The following is a 21,400-nucleotide window of genomic DNA, read 5'->3' on the forward strand; positions in this document are numbered from 1 at the left end:
AAATGTGATGCTTTTAATTGACCTTTGAAAAGTCCTTAGAATACCCCCAGCTTGTAATCCCAGACTATTAGATAAATGGGACTGAACTAAGCTGAATATATTTTGTCTGTAAATGCTTTTAAGTGACAATTAGAAACCCAGTTTTTTGTATTAGATTTCGCAGTGTTCAGTCCTCTTTTCATTGTGAATTTGAAGTCTGTAGTAATTACCTTTAATCATGTGATCTATCTCACAACTAACAATTGATCTCTTATTGATAAATCACCAGCCTGGGAGGGTCAGAGGTCAAGGCAGGTATTTATAACAGGTGTACTAATACACTAAATGACAACTCTTGGTCATGGTCTAGTTAACTTCCTCAGATCAAAGCCATTTCACTGGACATATGACCATATAATGTGTTTGACATTTTCACCTATATGGTGTGAATATTTTCAGTATGTATAATGATTGATTTAGAGTTATTTGGATAGTTGAAGGCTGTGATTGTAAGTACATTGCGTTTCTATATCTGCATATTGTTAAATGTTTGCAATACATCAGAAATTAATGCATGCCTTTATTTTTGCCAATCTTTGACCAATGTCAAAACTATGAAATTAAATCAAGGCGATTGCAAAAATCTTATGAAGGAAAATTATGACTAAAATTATGAATGGAAATTTTATTATTGGGAATTTGATACTGTCACATTTTTCTCATTAATAAAAACATTGCAGAGCATTTCCTTATATCTTTGAAATGCTCCTAAATAGAAGTTTGTAATATCAAATTTGTTTGCATCCTTTTGCCATGTTTGTGAAGACAAATATCTTCTGATGAAATAATATTTGAAAAGCAGCAATCTACATTTCTTAAATTTTTCCATCTTTTACTTCCCCAGTAGATTTAAGATATTAACCCCACTCCACCAAAAAAACAAAACAAGAAAGAAAACGTTAAAAACAATTTCGAAATGTTAGATAATGTGTACTAATTGATATGCACTCCTGCATTCCCCCGTATAATTTTCCTTGTTTTCTTTAATTCTACCGTTTTTCGATGCTGCATTTGATGACAAATAGCACAATAAGACTTGAGTATGAAGGACTTTAAATTAAATTTCTAATGATAGAACATGTGCCTTTATATTGGGACAAACTTAATTAAAGCTTGCCATGATTAGATTTCAAATTCATTCACTGATTTTTCATGATTTTTTGTGTGCCAGCATTTTAAAGATTTAGATGACTTCTGTTGAGGGATGTTATTAAGAAGACAAAACCTCGGATGAGTTACGTAGTACAGATTGATCAATACCACGTATTATACATTGTATGTACAAAAAATAATTGAGTGCATGACTTAGAGTCATGCTGTTAGAAAACTGAAGTGTCAAAAATCTGTACTCAAAATCGTTATTCTGTATGATAATAGACAAAAAGTCATTTATTCTGTATATTACTGAGTTAAATATCTAAAGCCTGACAATAAATCGTGATGAAACGTTCGTTATAGATTATTAGGGAAGCTGAGGTTTTCCTCCTCCATATGGGTAGGAAATTGTTTTAAATGATTTTAATATATGCAGACATGGAAATAATAAAAGGAAGGTATAAATGCTGATTAAATTTTTGCTTGGTGTATTTGTTTTCATTATCAGCTGGTTTGACCTGAAGTTGGAAGTGTCAAATTTCAAACTGAATAAAAAAAAAATAATCCTTTCTTCAATCCTTATAAATACTGTAATTTTATAATTTTTGAAATGGTTGGGTAGATATATGAACTTTAAAAAAAAATACCTATCGCAAAATCTTTAAGAATCCTAAGACTTGTGTAAGAATTTATAAGTAACTACAAAAAATCATCAGAGTTGTCTACACTTGTCATAACCTGCTGTTGAGTACTGGGACTGTAGAATGGAGAGGTCCATTGGAATACAAGAATCATTCAGATGTTAACTTTGTGAGAAAAGTTTAAAAATTAGATGCACTAGAGTATTCATGACTGTGGTTTGGTTCTGCATAAAATTGTTCTTGATATTCACATGACCACCTTAGCTGGTAATATTGTTTGAATCCTTTAAAGTACTTGCAAACTCAGGCTTCTAACTAAGCTTATATTAAATCTGTGTTGATAGGCTCTGACCACTTTATACTAAGTCTTTGTTGATATTGTACGTAACAACTCTAGTATGTCAGAAAACTCCTGAAGGTCTTTGTAGTTGTAGTACATGAACATATTCCTGTATTTGATTTACATGATGTGAATTAAACAGGTGAGAACTTCCTGTTTACAGCTCTGACCGGCTGTCAGCTTTGATTAGGAAATATAGAGTGACCACTGGTGACAGAAATACATTTTTAATCAGGAAATATAGAGTGACCACTGGTGACAGAAATACCTTTTTAATCAGGAAATATAGAGTGACCACTGGTGACAGAAATACCTTTTTAATCAGGAAATATAGAGTGACCACTGGTGACAGAAATACATTTTTAATCAGGATATACAGAGTGACCACTGGTGACAGAAATACATTTTTAAATGGACAGATATTGTACATTTGATAGGATTATGTCTCTTGATTTAATGGTCCTGGTCTTAACATCTTATAGTTGTTGCTTTGAAATTTTTTGGCAAAATAAACATATATTTGTATTGGTTTTAATCATTGTTGAAGGTTGTGTATGGTGACCTGCTTCAATTTGGACTATAGTGAATAGTTTGTTGATTGGTAATCATAACACATTTCATTATTTTATATAAGTTTTATTTCCAGTTGACTCTAACATTAACAATTACATTGTGTGTTCTTCAATTCTGTCTGTTTGCAGTTCTGAGTGTTTGTATGTCTGTTTTCAATATAGGTAGTAGCTGTGAATACAAATTTCAGTTAATATTTCATAGGGATATTCAAAATGATTAGAAGACTATTATAATAAGTATTGCTTTGTTCACATTGTATCCCACAGATCCATACACTAGCAAGATCTGCCTCAAAGTCCGAGCTTTATAATGTTGTGAACTTGACTAATATGCCAGTTTATAAAATGTGTAAAGATACTTGACTGTGAATAAATAAGAAAGATTTACAGCTGGTTTTGGTAATAATTATCTAGTACATTGTGTAACATATGCTTCAGGTGGGTCTATATACATTTACATATAATTATCTTTTACTAGAATGCTAGTCACCAACAGTGCAGACTTCAGTAGTAACAATACCTGAAGATATCAGAGATACAAAATGCTTTCATTGACCAGGGTCATGATTCATATTATATTGTAAAGAATCAATTTGATCTTTTGACCTGATGTTGATCCTATCATGTTTATGGAGGTAAACTTCTCAGATGTTAGGATATTAAACTGTCATTTTAGTCTTTGTATGCATATAAATTATGATCATCACTGACCAGTATCTTAGGTGTACTATTTCACACCTGTATACCTGTCCACACCTGGGGAGATGTTACTTTGATGTAACATATTTACAGGTATTCACTTTGATGGATTATCTGGTATTTTTATATGTCCCTGTACAAGGTTTAATAGTCAGATACATCGTTAATATTAATTTAATTATATTGTAACTTTTTATATCATTGATAAACACCATTTGATATGATTACTGGGACATAAGGATGGGGAAATATATGATTTGACAGGATAATTTCAGTACACGTTTGTTAAAGAAAGTAAGTTTTTCAGTTGTGCATTATAAGTTTCTGTTGCTGGCCGACAGTAAATCCTCACAGAACTCAGTGCTAATGCACTTACATTATTTGTATTTTGATGTACGACAAAGGACTGACTCCACTGAAGGATATTTAAAGGGGCAAGCTCATCAACACTCATCAACACTAGTTTTTTTTTAGAGAATGTTACCTAGGCCCGTAGCCAGGAATTTTCAGAGGGGGGTTATTTGGCCTCAAAAACTCGACTTTAACAGTCACAATTTGAACAGAACGTTGACTTTAACAGTCTTTATTCGTTTTCAAGGCGGGGCTAGGGGGGTTGGAAAAATCCCCCCTTTGCTACGGGTATGCTACCTCTAGGGACTTACAGTCCAATAGCAGGGACAGGAGTGGATCCAGCAAATTTTAAAAGGGTGGTTCCAACCATATATCCCCATTCAAATGCATTTATCGTCTAAAAAAGGGGGTTCCAACCCATGGATCTGCCACTGAGGGGTATTGAGTGAAATTTACCTCTAGGGAATAATTGAGGGTTGGACAGGAACTTTCTCTAGATACTAAGCACTTCCCAAACAGGGGTATTAAAGATAATGAATCAAACTAAAGTGTGTTTTTGTGTTGGCAGGAAGAACTATTTTATTGATTGTATTTATCAATTTGATTAAGCTAAATATTCTTATATGGTACAGAGCTCCTTGGGTATTGTTTATATCAGGCCTGTCTGTTTTGTTTCTAAGCATTTACAAAAGAAAAAGTTATGTGTCAGAATAAAAGTCATATATTTGACAATTTTAATACCCACTATTGACAATGCAGTATGTTGTAGACAATTTAGATAATTAATATGATTATCTGATGCAGTAGCACACTGACTTTTGTATTGTTCTATTTGACATCTGTTTTTCACTGATTTTAAGATTGCACATAAAATGCAGGATATAAATTGTTTTATTGATTTTTACACAATTATTTTAATTTTGAAGATGGAATTTATTGTTCATAACATCTGTCACATGCTTAAATTGCTTTTGTTATGTTTGATATAATAAAACCCACAAAAGACCTTGAACAAGCTTGTGGCTAAGAGATATACCCAGTCTCTCAAATCTTTGTTAATATAACTCTAATTGTTATTGTTTGAATTTGATAATGTGGAAATTAGATTTTAATTTGAGCTATAAATTGATAGTTCAAGGGGATTTGTGATTTATAGAGAATTAATCCATAGTAATGTAAAGTTCATGATCTGAGTAATAAAAGTAGTGGACAATGGCTCTCTAGCAACAGATGGGCAGTTAGATACTGACTGGTGATTTATTGGTTCAGGACATCAGATATCTAGGATTGATAGAACAGGAATGGTATTCAATCCATTGGAAATTAGTGGAAACCCAAAAGGACTATCAGATTTACTTGGGAGATATAATAAACTGATACTGTAATGCCCCATATGTGTGATTTCTCACCCGTTCTGTAATCTGTTAAATATTTGTCACATGGTTTTGTCCCTTGATAATCAGTAACACCTCTGTCTCGGATATTCCATAATTTGATACTCCCTAGCAGTAATACTATCAATAAAGGAGAAACTTGCAGTCTGTCAGAAATCAGAAGCTCTATTAATCTCATCTTTCTAATTGTTCTTTATACCTTTTATGTGCAATATTAATGCATTGACGAATTCCTACAGTCAGTTTCTTCACGGCAATCTTTTGAGGTTGTTCAAAGATAATTTATTGTCATTCTAATAACCCCCTTTTTGGTCCTGTAAACAAATATGTCTATGGGCAGTATGGGCCTGATGTATGATGCAAATCTTGGTTTAAAGGTAGAGATGTCTGCAAAAGTAAGACTATATGACACTGAACCAGTCAGAGATTTTTACCTCAAGAATCCCTAAATTTCAACAGTTTTATGTCTTCTACGCAGTATATCTGAAGAAGAAGTCCCAGTTGTCTCTGTTATATGAAAATAAAGTACAAATGAAGTGGATGTAAGCAATTATAGGAAACCTGACCACCTTCAAAAATGACAAAAACCCATACTGTAAAGTCGGCCCTGATAAAAAATTTGAAACCATTCCATTGAGAAAACTATCAACTTGTTATCTGTTATAGGCCAAGTAACTCACTGAAGTTACTGATGCAGAAAGAACTAAAATAAAAAAGTTTGAATTATTGATTTTGATGAAATCTAGTCCATTGTTGAAGAATCTTATCATGAAATCTGAGTTCTATTGACAGAGATAATAAAGTAATTTGTGACCATTGTATAGAGATAGTATAACCCTATTACATAGCTTTATAGTGCTGATTGCTTTCTTGTGTATAAGCTGATTTCATACATCTTAGATTGTATAGGAAAATTAAGCTGTTTCTTCTCCGCTATAATAGTATTTACTGTTGTGTTGATCGTAGCATTGTATTATGTAGGTGGTATAGGACATAGGGTGATGTCAAACAGGAAATCGCATTGATTTGAATAAAAATAAAGATTGAAATCTGGAATCATGCTGATTTTATAAGAAATTGAAGTGAAGAAATCTTATTGATTTAAAAAAAGAGAAGTTATAATAGGATGGATATAGATATTTTATATACTTTTTAGCTCACCTGGCCCGAATCTTCTCCTCTGAACCAACAGGGCCAAATTTAACCAAACTTGGCCACAATCATCATTGGGGTATCTAGTTTAAAAATTGTGTCCGGTGACCCCGCCAACTAACCAAGATGGCCGCCATGGCTATAAATAGAACATAGGGGTAAAATGCAGTTTTTGGCTTATAACTAAAAAACCAAAGCATTTAGGGCAAATCTGACATGGGGTAACATTGTTAATTAGGTGAAGAAGATCTATCTGCCCCGAAATTTTTAGATTAATCTGACATTCTGTTGTTAGGTTGCTGCCCCTGAATTGGTAATTTTAAGGAAATTTTGTTGTTTTTGGTTATTATCTTGAATATTATTTCAGATAGAGATAAACTGTAAAAGGCAATAATGTTCAGCAAAGTAAGATCTACAAATAAGTCAACATGACCAAAATGATCAGTTGACCACTTTAGGAGTTATTGCCCTTTATAGTCAATTTTTAACCATTTTTCGTAAATCTTAGTAATCTTTTAGAAAAATCTTCTCCTCTGAAACTGCTGGGCCAAATTATTTGAAACTTGGCCACAATCATCATTGGGGTATCTAGTTTAAAAATTGTGTCCGGTGACCCCGCCAACTCACCAAGATGACCGCCATGGCTATAAATAGAACATAGGGGTAAAATGCAGTTTTTGGCTTATAACTCAAAAACCAAAGCATTTAGAGCAAATCTGACATCAGGTAAAATTGTTAATCAGGTGAAGATCTATCTGCCCTGAAATTTTCAGATGAATTGGACAACCTGTTTTGGGGTTGCGGCCCCTGAATTGGTAATTTGAAGGAAATTTTACTGTTTTTGGTTATTATATTGAATTTTATTATAGATATAGGTAAACTGTAAACAGCAATAATGTTCAGCAAGGTCAGATTTACTAATAAGTCAACATGACCAAAATGGTCAGTTGACCTCTTTAGGAGTTATTGCCCTTTAAAGTCAATTTTTAACCATTTTTTCGTAAATTTTATATATCTTTTACTAAAATCTTCTTCTCTGAAACTGCTGTGCCAAATTGATCCAAACTTGGCCACAATCATCTTTGGGGTTTCTTGTTTAAAAAATGTGTGGAGTGACCTGGCCATCAAACCAAGATGGCCGCCACGGCTAAAAATAGAACATAGGGGTAAAATGCAGTTTTTGGCTTATAACTCAAAAACCAAATAATTTAGAGAAAATCTGACATGAAGTAAAATTGTTAATCAGGTCAAGATCTATCTGCCCTGAAATTTTCAGATGAATTGGACAACCTGTTTTTTGGGTTGCGGCCCCTGAATTGGTAATTTTAAGGAAATTTTGCTGTTTTTGGTTATTATATTGAATATTATTATAGATATAGGTAAACTGTAAACAGCAATAATGTTCAGCAAAGTAAGATCTACAAATAAGTCAACATGAACGAAATGGTCAATTGACCCCTGTAGGAGTTATTGACCTTTGTAGTCAATTTTCAATCTGCTTCCTTTGTTTAATATTCACATAGACCAAGGTGAGCGACACAGGCTCTTTAGAGCCTCTAGTTGTCCTTCTTGAACAAATGTCACATGGTGCCAGGTGGCATTGTCAGCACTAAATGTGGAGTTTTCTTTATTAAGTTCATTTCAACGTCTCATGATACATCAGTGATACTTTGTATCTAGTGTGATTTGCATGGAGGAATATCAATTATAATGTATTGAACCTATGATACCCTCCTGCGCCATTGACCATGTCTGATTATGTCACTTTTAAAAACTCAATATTTTTGAGAATCATTAAAAATTGAATTAAAGTTTGCCTACACATGTTCTAATAAATCATAAGAGTAATAGATTCCACTGCCGTAACGCATGCAATATGATATTTCTTCTCTGGAGACATTTAAATTTTAAATATTTAAAAGGTACGGCATAAGCCTCACATTTTTAATTTGAATATATAATTGTCATGAGACGAGAAATATATCCTATCATGCACAATGATGCAGTGGTATAATCAGTTATTGAACAAAATACACAATGTAATACATGTACCTTTAATACAACCTAATGTCAAATTTAAATTAATATTTGAAAGAATAGGATGTTCAATGTTTACGTTGAATAGTAATGTAACTCTTGTTTTATGTTTAAATCTCTGTATCAGTAACAGTCGGGTGAGATCGTAAGCTTTATTTCCATGTAAAACATGTTATAACTGCAACAACAAACAAATCCCTTACTCATGTGGGTCATAAAACTGTTTTTAAAACATGAAGGAAAAATTTGTAAATATTTTATAAATGGTAAAAATCAATTAAGTACAGACAATTATGTGTATAAGAGGATTTTGCGGGTAATATCTCATGCTCTCAGAGAACATGCATATTTGTCCTCCATGTTACGGTGACATTTCTGACACATAAACCATCTGTCCTGCATTATAACATATATTTATCATGGTTATATGGAGTTATAATTGAATGGTGTTCTGTTTATAGGGCAGTTATTCCATGTTATTCATTCTCTCATATTTAGCTAATAGTCATGGTACATGTACATGTGAATATTGTGATCTATTTTATGGGGGATGATAAGATGCTGGTTTGTTGCTCTTTTTACTCCTTTGGGTACAACAACAGAAATTGCTAAGCGTTTTTCTGGGTCAGTTTTGTATTATAAACTTTGTGGACACAAGTCAATACCCTGAGCTAGAAAACAGAATTAGATATTGAATACAGTATTTAAATTTTTATGCCCTCTTCAGTCATAATTTCAAAAAGTGTAAATTCGGTTAGGTTTTAAAACTGAAGAGGAAACTTGAGTAAGATTTAGTATCTTAGGTGATCTTAGTACTTATATGCAGTATGAATCCTCATGAATTTAAGATTTTATAGTATTATTATAGGTTATAATGTTTTATTATGTTTGATTTATTGTAATAAAGTTTGTATTCATGTACCTGAATATTACCCCCCATATTGAAGATTGTTTTTAAGGTGTTGACAGTTTACTGTATATGTGATCTTTATTAACATTTCAGATGTGTTGGTATTAAAGCAACTCAATAGCAAAAAATAATCTGCTTAGATCACCCTGTGTTAGTGTTGTTTTAAATTTGTGTTGCTCATTTTGGCAAATTTGCAGTTTTCTATGTTGTGTTTTGTATACTGTTGTTTCTCTTTTGTTTGCCTTTGGTATTCAGCCTTGGCATCAATTTGGTCTTGACTAATATGAGTTTGAATGTGCCTATCATTCAACTCTTAATATATAGATGGAGTGAATTTATTTTGACCTCAAACTTCGGGTGATAATTGGTAGTTGACTTGAGTTTATTGTAATTTATTCATATATACAACATGTTACATAAAGCACTTAAGGACTTGAGGTGAAATATTGAAATCTTAAATCTTTGTTCATAAGATTAGATAAATATTGTATTATTTATAAATAAACCATAGAACCAATAAGTATTGGTTATAAATGGAAAATCTATTGTCAATATCGTTAGGACAGTGATGTGTTAAATAGGATTTAACGTTAAATTAAAAGTTAGTGAAATATTTAAACTTATTATACAATTCAATGGTTTGAATTTTTATGGTACAAATATTTTAAATTTGTAGGTAAATAGTTTCCTTGTGGGCTTGTGGCTTATTTAAAACAGATTTAACTATAGGTATATGTGTGACAGCTTTAAAATAGAAACAAACTCTTGTGAACAAAGGAGATAAATCATGCACTTTCTGTTTGCTGTTCATTCTAAAGTAAGTGAGTTTTTTGTTTATTTATAACATTTGGCTAAAGTTAGATGTAAAGTACTAAGAATAGTAAAAAAATGTTTGCAATGTAATTTTTCTGAATATTTTGTCCTAACCTACTACAGGCGTTAAATCATTCAATGTAGAAGTAGTCTAAGTTATGCCATGCCAAAGTGTTTACAGAGTATGAATACATAAATCATGTCCAGTGGCAAATATAACATAGATATTCATTCCAGTGATAAAACCCTTAAGGTGGGCAGGATTCATTTGACATAGTTCATGCATTATTTCTAAAGAAAATTTGAGTTGACATTAGTATTTTTATGAAACTGGTAAAAAGGAGGAGGGTGTTGATAATTTAATTCACTAGTTTTACAAAACAGTTACTTAGGATTAATATTGTTAGACCCAATACTGTATAAATCTGTGACTTTACCTGAATATTTCAATGTTTTTTTTTCTTTTATAGAAAATTTCATTTAGAAACAGTCAGCTGCAATTCCACATGAAAAACAAAACTATTCACCACAAACAGATCATATTTTTATCATTTTGTCTTGCGGCTTCTAAGTAATCTGATACATATATAATATATCGTAAAGTTACAAACTATATCATGTATGTTCAGTTATGTTCAGTTTACAGCTTTAAGGTATAGATACAAGTGTTTTAACTATCGCTTTAGTTGTAATAATTTGTATCAAACTAAGTTTCGACAAATTATAAAAATCAGTTTGTCATTCCTAAATTTAGAAAATGTGTATGATGTGGTATTGACATCAATCAGATTCTGAATAAAACTGCCTCTGATGAAGATAAGGGTACCCTGTTTGTCCATTAACTTTTTGGTTTTCTCATTTCTTCTGATAAAGGTTTTCAATCTTTTTCAAACATTAATTTTGTTATGTGCCTCCATCTTCACAGCTTCAACTAATACCAAATTTCCAATGCTCAACTCTCTCAATAAGCCTGTTTTTGATGTCCCAGGTTAAGAATTAATGAGGCTGGTACTCCTTTCATTGATGTTTGTTGTAAGAATTATACTCAAAATAGGCCACCATAAGAAAAAAGCCTAACTTGACGAAAACAGTTGATTGTGAAGACACTTCCCCTATACACAACTGTCTGTTTCTGTGTTTACATGTAGTATTAACCTGTATCTAGTTATTTATATAATCATCATCCTATAGACCTATTTACTGCTCAATTTGGTCTGGACAGAGAGAGCTGTATTTAGTGTGTAATCAGTTGGAAATCTGTGGTATTATATTGTGACTTGGGTAGGATGATCGCTGGTGACATACCATCATTTAATCTCTGATATAACTCATTGTTAAGTTATCTGTAGACAACAATGAGAAGTTTTACCTGTATGAGGGGCTTTATTAACTTTTAAATTTACTTGATAGATTATAGGACTTATCAAGAATCTTCTGAAAGCAGGTTGGTTATTTTCATTTTATAATTTTCACATCTATTTTTTATAGCCTTTTCAAAAAACAATTGTGTTTTTAATTTTCAGGTCACGTTTTTTTTGTCTTTTTTTTTTTTATTATGTATAGATTATGGTGATTATAGTTGGTTTTATATAAAGTCAGCATTTCATTATATCCAATAATGTCTCATAAAAAAGAGCAATCATTATAAAATTTTTGTTTTTAGGGTAAGAGAAAAGTCTATGTATCTTAAACTTTTAATTGTGTATAAATATAAGAAGACGTTGTATGAGTGCCAATGCAATGAGACAACTATCCATCTAAGTCATGATTTATAAAAGTAAACCATGAATGTATATGTGTATGTGTCTAAAATTTTTATAAAAAGGAAAATAAAGGGAAACAAATATTCTTATTTGGACTGGGGTGAAAATAAAACACACAATTCTTGAAAGATATTTTTGGTTGAATAAGTGGAAAATGGTTTGAAGAAGAATTCCAACCAAACTTTCTGTATCTTAAAAAATCAGACAGATGTTTTGTATGAAGAGCAGAAGTAGATGAATTAACATTCTAATAGGTTTAATTCTCTTTTTTCACTTCACAAATCAAAATAAATCTTCAGAGGTGTGATGCCATTTGGAAAAATTGGAAAAAAATTAGAACACTGATTGTAAGGGGACACATCACGACAACCGATTACTTGTCTGTCGTCAGGATTTAACGTCTGTTGTACAGGACAAATTGTAAACAAAGGACAACAATTTTTATTGCCTCTATTGGGAATGTTAAATTTTTCAAGACGTTGAATCTTTTTATGCAAAACATTGTTTTTTATCCGTGAATCGTTTGACATTTGTGATTTCGTTAATTTGGCCGTCAATCAGCTTGAGTGGTATGGGAATACATTGAGAACCAGGGAGAATCACAATATGTGACAAGTAATTGCAGAAAATTATGTGGCAATTTTGTATACATTTTCAATAATTATTAGCCCTTATAATGTCAGATCTATTTTAGAAATATAATTTCTTATAATGGGTAATAAATTGACAAATTTAAAGCATTGAATTTAGAAATTTAAAACTGAAGAGTCATGTTTGGAGGACAATAACTTATTCACAATTTCATAAAGGATACTTGAAAAGACTTTGAAATATTATTGAATATTAAATGGTGATTGAATTTCATAAACGATAATGCCTACTTTATGATGTAATGCATATTAAAGCAAATTACCAAATTGGTTATTTTTTTATTTTTTTTTTGAATACTTTTGAAGTGATTTCCTTTTGTAATGTATTTGTTTATTAACTGAAGTTTCATGATTATTTGGCTAAATTTCAAGGATTTCATGGGTAGAGGTGAAAAACAAATTTAAATTGTTACGGAACCAGCTTGTAAGACCACTCAACATAATGCTAAATGAAGCTCCAAGAAAATTCAATTATTTCCACATCCACTAAAACTCCAGGTGCCCACCAAAATTAATGGATCCACAGGAGTATCACTGTTTGTGATTTGTTAATGTTTATAGGTTTGTCTATAATAACTAAAAAATCCAGAGCATACCTGGGTACCATTTTATAAAACACTCATTACAATAACTTGCATGGTAATCCCATAACAAATAAATTGGACTACCAGTGCATGTTAGCTTTTATAATGGCTGTTTTAAAAAGGGCACACTGAGTGATTTAAATAAATCCTAGAACAAATTCAATTAAACATAATCTGCATCTGCATTTTAAGTTTATTGAAAAGAAAATTTAAATTTATCCTTGAAAACATTAAACTACAAGTTGGTAGACGGTACATTTGAAATTCAATTTAGCCTTCAATGATCCCCATTGATTTTACAGCTTCATGCAAACTTAGAGGGGAATCACATTAAAATTTTATGAAAACCATTATTTTTTTATTTTTTATTTTTCCAACTCGCTAGCAGATGAAACAATTGTATTCTGCGTATCACAAATTAATTTTATGTAAATTAGTTAGTGGATCCATTTGTCTTCTGACGCGTGACAGCACCATGTTTGTGTATGCTGTACGACTATTAAAAATCACCATTTGGAGAATTGAAATGAATTTGTGTTAAAAAAAATTGAAATCACTCTGATGCCAAGTCAATGATTTATCATCGTCTTTTTATTAAGAAGTCGTGGAAGATGACATTATTTCCTCTTTTCGAGCGTAGTAGATTGGAAGTCATCAAGATGTCTGGTTTGTCTTTGTAACTCTAGCCTCATCTTAGTTTAATCAAAATAAATTTCTGTAATGTTATTTTTATTCCTGTTTCTAAATGTAATTTCAACCATATTTTTTCTATTGAAGAATTTTATTGTCATTGGAAAAATAGTTTAAGGACTAAAGATTAAGTCAGCCTGACAGATAGATGGAGCCAGGGTGAGAATAACGGAATTGATGATCCGAACATTTTAAGTAATGGAAATTCTTGATCTGTTTTCTATCATTTGTTAGTAAGACTGAGTATAATTGAATTTAGACGTTTTTAGTGAGAAATATCTGACAGTTTGTAGGAGTTTTGCTTTTCAAACTGAAGTACAATTGTTCTTTTTATTGCTGATTTGGCAGAACTCAGATGTACCACAGTACTTTAATAGTACAGTTCTGATGGGAGGATTATAATAAAGAAAATAATGTTATAAGTACAAAAAAGGAATCTTTCACCATAACAAAATTTGTCCTTATTATTTTTATACCTTATTTGAATATAAGATAGTATACTCAATTGTTTATTGAAGACGAAACATTTATTGTATATAAAAAAAGAACTCATTTTAGTTGGGTGACGTGACTTCCTGTTGAGTTTATGCAGTTTTTATATTAAATCTACTAGGAAGTACAGTGACTGATAGTGAGTGTAGGGGGGCATGATAGGAGGTAATGTACTTCATGCTTTTTTCCATCTTGTCCATGACAAATTTGCCAGTGCCCTTTCAATTTAAAATCTTACAAGTTCATTGAGGTTACAGAAGTTTACTAAGGATATTTTATTCCTGCATCAGATTACCGTATCTGTATTTGGTATTCAGAATTTGGAATTGATATTTAGCAAGTAGAAATTTGTTGGCTGCAGTCTCCTTCAAAATTTTGAGTCCTGAAGTCAAGGCTTGTCTACAACTTTGTAGTTTATTTTTGACCTTTTTAATTTTTTTATTCAAGCATCACTGATGAGTTCTCTTTTAGATACAAGCATGTCTGGAACAAAAATTTAAATGTTGGTTTTTCTATGAGATTTTATGGTCTATAATAAGCAGTAATCCCTGTAAGGTGTCTTAAACATATGTTTTGCTTATTTTTGAAGGCTGTACAGTGACCTTTAGTTGTTAATTTCTGTGTCATTTGGTCTCTTGTGGAGAGTTGTCTCATTGGCAATTATACCACATCTTTTTTTATATATATATATAATGTGAGACGTACAAAAATGGCAGTACTGTACACATCATGAAATAATTTATCAAGATAGTATTGGTTTTGCTGTTTGCCTGAAGCACATTTTCTTGTTTACCCGTTGTTCAACCAGTTTTTGTTCCACATCTAATAATCAGCGACATTTTCATCTATACGTTGTTATTTGAGGAGGAAATGAAACTGTCGTATAATATCAATCCACAGATATCGCTGTTCATTTCATTAAAAAATGATTCATAACCCAGAGGGAGACAATGAGATATAGGGCATTAGATAGTGGCTTGGCAACAGTTTTATATTGAAACGTATTAACAGCTTAAAACATCAAATCTATAAAAGTGAAAAATGTCCACTACAAAAAGTAACATTGTACATGATCTGTGTATGAATTGTATCCGGCTTGTTGGATGCCAAAAAAATCAAAGCACGTTGTTTAAATAAGGTAATTATAGACTCCATCAGTTTTCAAGGAGGTGAATAATATTTTAATAGAAAAGCAAATTTGTAAAATTACAACAAAAAAATGTTATATCTTTTACATTATAGAATAAGATTGAGAATGGAACTGGGGAATGTGTCAATTAAGAGACAACAACCCGACCATAGAAAAAACTTTTATGTTTGTTTCTGATTTCAACTCATGTTGATACTTGCTTTCATATGGTACTTCCATGCTTAGCATGCAGTGTATCTATCATTATTGGAATACTTATGTTTTATGATTACATTTAACCATCAACTGTCTTCATTGGTAAAATAATTCATTGTAGAAATACTCATCTTTTCTTGGACAGAGTGCCTGAGCCAGGCCTCATTTTTATAGACTATAAATTAATTGATTATTTAATTCATTTAATTCAATTGAAACTTCTGTGAGGTTTTTCACTGAGCCTGGGAACACAGCAAGGGAACATTATAGTAATACAATGACTGTCACATGACCATAAGCTGCCTGGAATAATTTAATAACATTAATTGTTCACTATCAGATCTCGCCAGTATCTCTGATATTCTTTGTTGTTTATTTATAATTATTTCACTGTTTTTGGTATTCAGAATTGGGTATTGATATTTAGCGAGCAGAAATTTGTTGGCGGTGGTCTCCATCAGCGGACTGGGAGACTCCATTTCATAAATTGATTTAAGGTGTCATTACTAGTATCATTTTTCAAACCATAACAAGCAGCTTGTGTAAAGAGATATTTCTCGTTATGTTTTTTCAAACCATAACAAGCAGCTTGTGTAAAGAGATATTTCTCGTTATGTTTTTTAATTTCCGTTACATATTAATTGCCAGGTGAACGTAACTGATTGGAGGATAAAATTACATCTGTTGAGGTCAGCACTTCCTAAAGAGTATTGACCTACAGTCAATTATTATTATTGTTAACCGTCATTACTTTGATAGGTTAATTTTGAAGTTTTGATGGTTTGAAAATGTACTCTTACAACATGTACCTTTGACATTTTCTTTCAAACAGAAACACCCAATTGTGGATTGAAATATCTTTCTAGATTTTTTTCAACATGACGAATAAGGGGATCTGAAATTTCCAGTTTTGTACATTTGTCCCATACCAGTTTTACATATTTCTTGGATTAATGTTATTTCTTAGTCTTTTGTTCTAATGTACTTAAATTGTCTTATCATGAATTGGTTACTATGTTAATGCTGCTATAGCATTTTTGCCGCAAGTATTCACTAGTTTGCTTTTATATATTCTTTTTCAAATTATCAGTTTTACTCTAAATAGTTTTGTAATACCAGATTTGAGTTGCTTCAAGAGGTAATTTAGGACAGAATGTAAGCTTCCAACCCCCTAAGCTTTAGTCTGTCTTTTGTACTCCGACTTGTTTATTTTAGATTGTAGCATGTTTGTCAAAGAGCGTTTTAATTATTTTATTATTGCAGAGAAAATTGATGAAACTCGGGTTTCACTAAAACCTGCAAACATTTGTAAATAATAGAAAAGTTTAGAATTCAATTATACTGACAGAGCAGAACAGATTATAAATAATGGAAAAGTTTATTTAATAGAAAAGTGTACCATAAAAACTGTTTATTTTGTTCTCTATATGTGGGGGCGAAATAACTGGTGAATCGGGGCGATGTGATTGTAAATACCATTATTATTATTAGAGATGTATTGATGATACCTTAATGTTCTGTAGTCAGAGCTTTTTATAATTGCCTCTAGCCAATACAATAGAATTGACTTTTTACTCAGGCTTATGGATTATAGATAGAGGCAATGTTATATTTTTATTGTCCCATTATAGCCATATGGTGATGGGAGAAAAACACATCTAACATTTTAGAATTATTATTTAATCATTTCATCTTGGTATTTTTATCCAGAATTATGACTTTATTATTGTAATAGGCTTATGTGTTGTGGGAAGCTTTATTGTTTTTTTACATGTAAAAAATGTAATGAGTTTGTGATTTGTGCTGAAGAAAAATAGAGTTATCCCCCATTAATGCATACTGGAATAATCCCCAATTTGAAAGTATTGCCATGTTGTGTTTTGTAGCCATTTTCAAAGTTGTTAATAGCTTTTATATGCCTAAATGAATTTAGAAAGTGTGTTGTAAAAGTTATTTCAAACAAGTTCCTAAACAGGTGGCTGCATTTGTCAGAGATTTACAATAAAGTGCTCACCAAAGCAATCATTTAAAAAAAAATACTTTGAAGTTAAAATTTGCCATGTCTTTTTAACAGCATGCAATATTATATTTCTAAAGTGAGTGAAATTTTTTTTTGAAAATAAAAAAACCCCAGAAAACAGCAAATGAAAAGTAACACAGAAACAGTGTGGACTTGAAAGGATCCCTTCCTTCTGTTGCAGGAGAAACAGTGAGACATCAGTAGAGTAAAAAGAGCATATCCATAATGGAAATTAAAATTTGATCGATTATCATTTCTTCATCTTCTATTCCTCACCTGTTGGGTCGGTTTATTACCATTTCAAAGAAATATTTAATATCTAAATTATTGATTTTAATATTTTCTCGTCTTTGAACCATTAAATAGTAATCCATGTATAGGGTACTTGAGATGTGAAGATAAAGAAGAAAATCGTATTTACACTTTCTAGCAGTATCTACGATTTTTCTCAGATTCAATGAACGTGTTGGTGATATACAAGGATTTAATCGACAATTTTGTTGGTATTGTAACGGTCTTTAAGTAGGCGGTACTAGTTCAACATTTTTCGAGTAGTTCATTCAAGTTTTTGTAAACATTGAATTGAATAGGAAATTTGTAATTGTGAGTTATGACCACATGTTGTTACAGTTTTTGTTGTACAAACTGTACACCTCGATGAAGCACTTTAAAATGTAATCCAGTTGAAAAAGTTTTTAGTATGATTCACAATTGTGGCTATTTTGAGAGGAATTTCATTATAATCGTTACTGAGGTTAGTATATTAATTATAACTGTTAATGTCACTTATAGATGTAAGGACGTAAGTGTAAGATAAATCTTATGTCTTTTTGAATATTTTACTCCTGATTTTTACTGAAAATAAATTAAGGAATGAAATAAACTCTTGATTTTTTGGTACCTAAAAATATTTAAGATATTTGTGACCTCTATGCAGGACAACTCAAGAAATTTATAGAAAAGTAGTGCACATGTACTCTTGCATTTTAAAATTTAATCAGTCGTGTTATCATGTTTTATCACAATTAGTGGTCAAGTAGATTTTTAATAATATGACACATGTGCTATCATTATCAGCAGTCTTCATTACCTGTATATTAAAGATAGATGATAAGTCTAGGCACAGTCACCCAAGCCCTCAAAAATGTCTGAATACCTGGTCTTGACAAATATTATTGACTTGACTCCAACAGTCCCCGCTGTTGATATAAAGGCTTGAATTTAAATTGTCATTTAAGATTTAAATTTCTGAGCTATTTATACTATTTGTTATTTAATATTCTGTATAATTAGATCATTTAACTGTACCATACATACCTACATAGATATATTGACATCATAAATAACAAGATTCACATAGGAATTCAACATAAATGAGATGTATTTATTGTATTCATTGTCCTGAGACTGGCTAAATTAAGTCTGTGAGATGATTACACATATCTTCATGTAGTCAAAACTTGTCCTTTATCAGGGGAAAACTTAAAAACCTAAGTTAACATATTGATAGTGCATAGTGTTACCCTGATAAGTTGTTGCACTTACAGCAATCATTTCAATGACTAATATTGCTCCACCACCTTTTGTTTAAACCTTAGATCCATCCTTGCAAATAACCAATATCTCTATGTTCCTCAGTGGCAGAATTCAAAACTTTTCATAAGGGGGATCCACTGACCAACCTCAAAAAAGGGGGGGGGGGCATACTCCAGTCATACTTCAGTGATTCCCTTTATAATCAACTAATTTTTTCCATTAAAGGGGTGGGGGCGACCTTCCAGTGCCCACTGTATCCGCCTATTTTCCTTTGTAGTAATCAGTTAAATGCTGACTAAATATTTTATACAGAAAGTTTTTAAAACCAATTAAATGTTTCATCATTGTCTTGAAAAAGCATGAAGTTGCTTCCATCAGTTATGTAATGATTAAAAATTATGATATATTGTCAAATAACAAAATATGGCAGTCTTTTTTGTCCTGACACTGTAAGATCTATACTATAAGGTCATGGGTACTTTTGTTCTGATGGTCAATGGTAGTATTATTGATTATATAGTGTTACAACTTAAATACCTGACCATATGGTTATAAGAACCAGGATGACCATAAACAAAGATTTATAGGACAATCTACATACAAAAACAGATTGCTCATAAAATCTGGTCAATTTTATATGGGATATCATAAATGAATATGGTCAACATGCTGTATTTGATCTATATGTTATTGTTACATAAAGGTATGGATAGAGTACTTATTGACCTTTGATCTTTTCTTTATTTTGTAAAATAAAGTCTCCTCACCATGCCACAGTTTTCTGCACTATATATATATGTCTGAATTTTCATAGCCTTATAGATACTTTAAACTGCATGCATGGTAGTAGCATTTGAAATACAAAAACTATTTTGTGTGTTTTTTGCAGAGATGATTCTGTTCAGCAAGAAGATTTCTGCTATTAGTTATCTGGATTTGCCCATTACGCAATACCATTTTATACTGGTTGGCTTTCAATACAGCTATTTTCACCTTTATTTTTGATGAGCAAAATTATCTGATTTAATTGATTAGAATTTAAAAATTATATCCAAAATATTGTTTTGTAAGAGGCGTTAAAAGAAACTGATTTCTCTTTGATGTGTATTCAAGGATTTTACTAACTAACTGTTATGGTTTCTGTAATATCAGTTTATTACCACTCTTCATTCAAATGTTTGAACTGGGAAACTTTATTGGAATTTTAAGAATATCAAACAAAAAAGTTTGGTTTCACCCTGCTTGCAAAATATTAAAATGGAATATTTATAGAATATCAAAGCCCACTCAACATTTTCACTGCAGTTTATTAAGGCTTCTCACACAATTTATATTTTCTTGCAAGTATTTAGCATAGATTTAAGTAAGATTGGATAATTGGAATGATATTTTCTGTCAGAGTTTTTGATGTCCAGTGGAGAGGGCAATTTATCCTTCTCCCTCCTTGCATCCCCTTGCTTACATTTGGCCAGCGAGGAGTCAGTCACCGTAAGACACAGGCGAGCTGCCTTCTCTCTCCTCGCTTCCCCTTGCTTACATTTGGCCAGCGAGGGTTCAAAAATAAAAACGATCTTAAAATACGGAATGGGAAAGGGAAAAAGAAAAAAATGACATGGCCCAAGTATAATCCTCTAACTATAAAGAGAATATTGAATCAATAATGACTATAAGTTGTTGATATATTAAATGTTTACTTTCATGTTTTAGATAGATTTATTTTGATAAATACTTATCTAAAATTGCCGACAGTAGATTTAAATTGTGCAAATATAAAACAAACATTCCAAACAATAAGACTTTTATAGATAGACCATGCTATACAGGCCAAAGGCAGGAATTACAAACATTTCTGACAATAGAGTCATTGTAGAAAGACCAACAGTTAATAAACTGAAGGATGCCGATTTCTAAATTTTTTTGTTAAAATGAAAGAAGATTATGATTATGTTATATAATTTTTATGTATTTAATATTTTGGAATATTGATCATGTGTTAAAGATCCAATGTTGACATAGTTGATCTACTTTAAGTCCTTTTATCAACATAGCTGTAATTCTCTCACTGCCTCCACAATCAATGTGATCTTTTGTTCTGAATTCTCTGACCAGTGGTCAAGCACCAGAAGGGGTTTGTTGGTATTGGTCACTGTGATCAATAAACCATTGTTCGTAGCTAGTGGTCAGTTACAGGGGGCACTGAGAATTAATGAACAGGAAGTTAAAAGCCATATTGGTTACAAAGCGTTAATTAGGGTATTTAATGAATTATTGTTATTT

General features: G+C 31.4%; 1 protein-coding gene across 9 annotated transcripts in view; it reads left to right on the plus strand.

Annotated features, from left to right (window-relative positions):
- The first annotated feature begins 387 nt into the window (after nt 1-387).
- Nucleotides 388-21,400, plus strand: part of LOC134697202 (teneurin-m-like) — a 141,050-nt gene continuing 120,037 nt past the window's right edge. For 4 of the 9 annotated variants that reach the window (XM_063559296.1, XM_063559306.1, XM_063559308.1 and 1 more), the window contains exon 1: nt 389-488. The gene's annotated coding sequence lies outside the window, so the exon portion shown is untranslated. Of the gene's footprint in view, nt 489-11,470; nt 11,488-18,297; nt 18,342-21,241; nt 21,377-21,400 lie in introns of those variants that run through there. The other 5 variants (XM_063559307.1, XM_063559310.1, XM_063559297.1 and 2 more) reach the window with 5 other exon arrangements.

The sequence above is a fragment of the Mytilus trossulus genome, chromosome 14, assembly GCF_036588685.1.
Source record: "Mytilus trossulus isolate FHL-02 chromosome 14, PNRI_Mtr1.1.1.hap1, whole genome shotgun sequence".
Lineage (NCBI taxonomy): Eukaryota > Metazoa > Mollusca > Bivalvia > Mytilida > Mytilidae > Mytilus > Mytilus trossulus.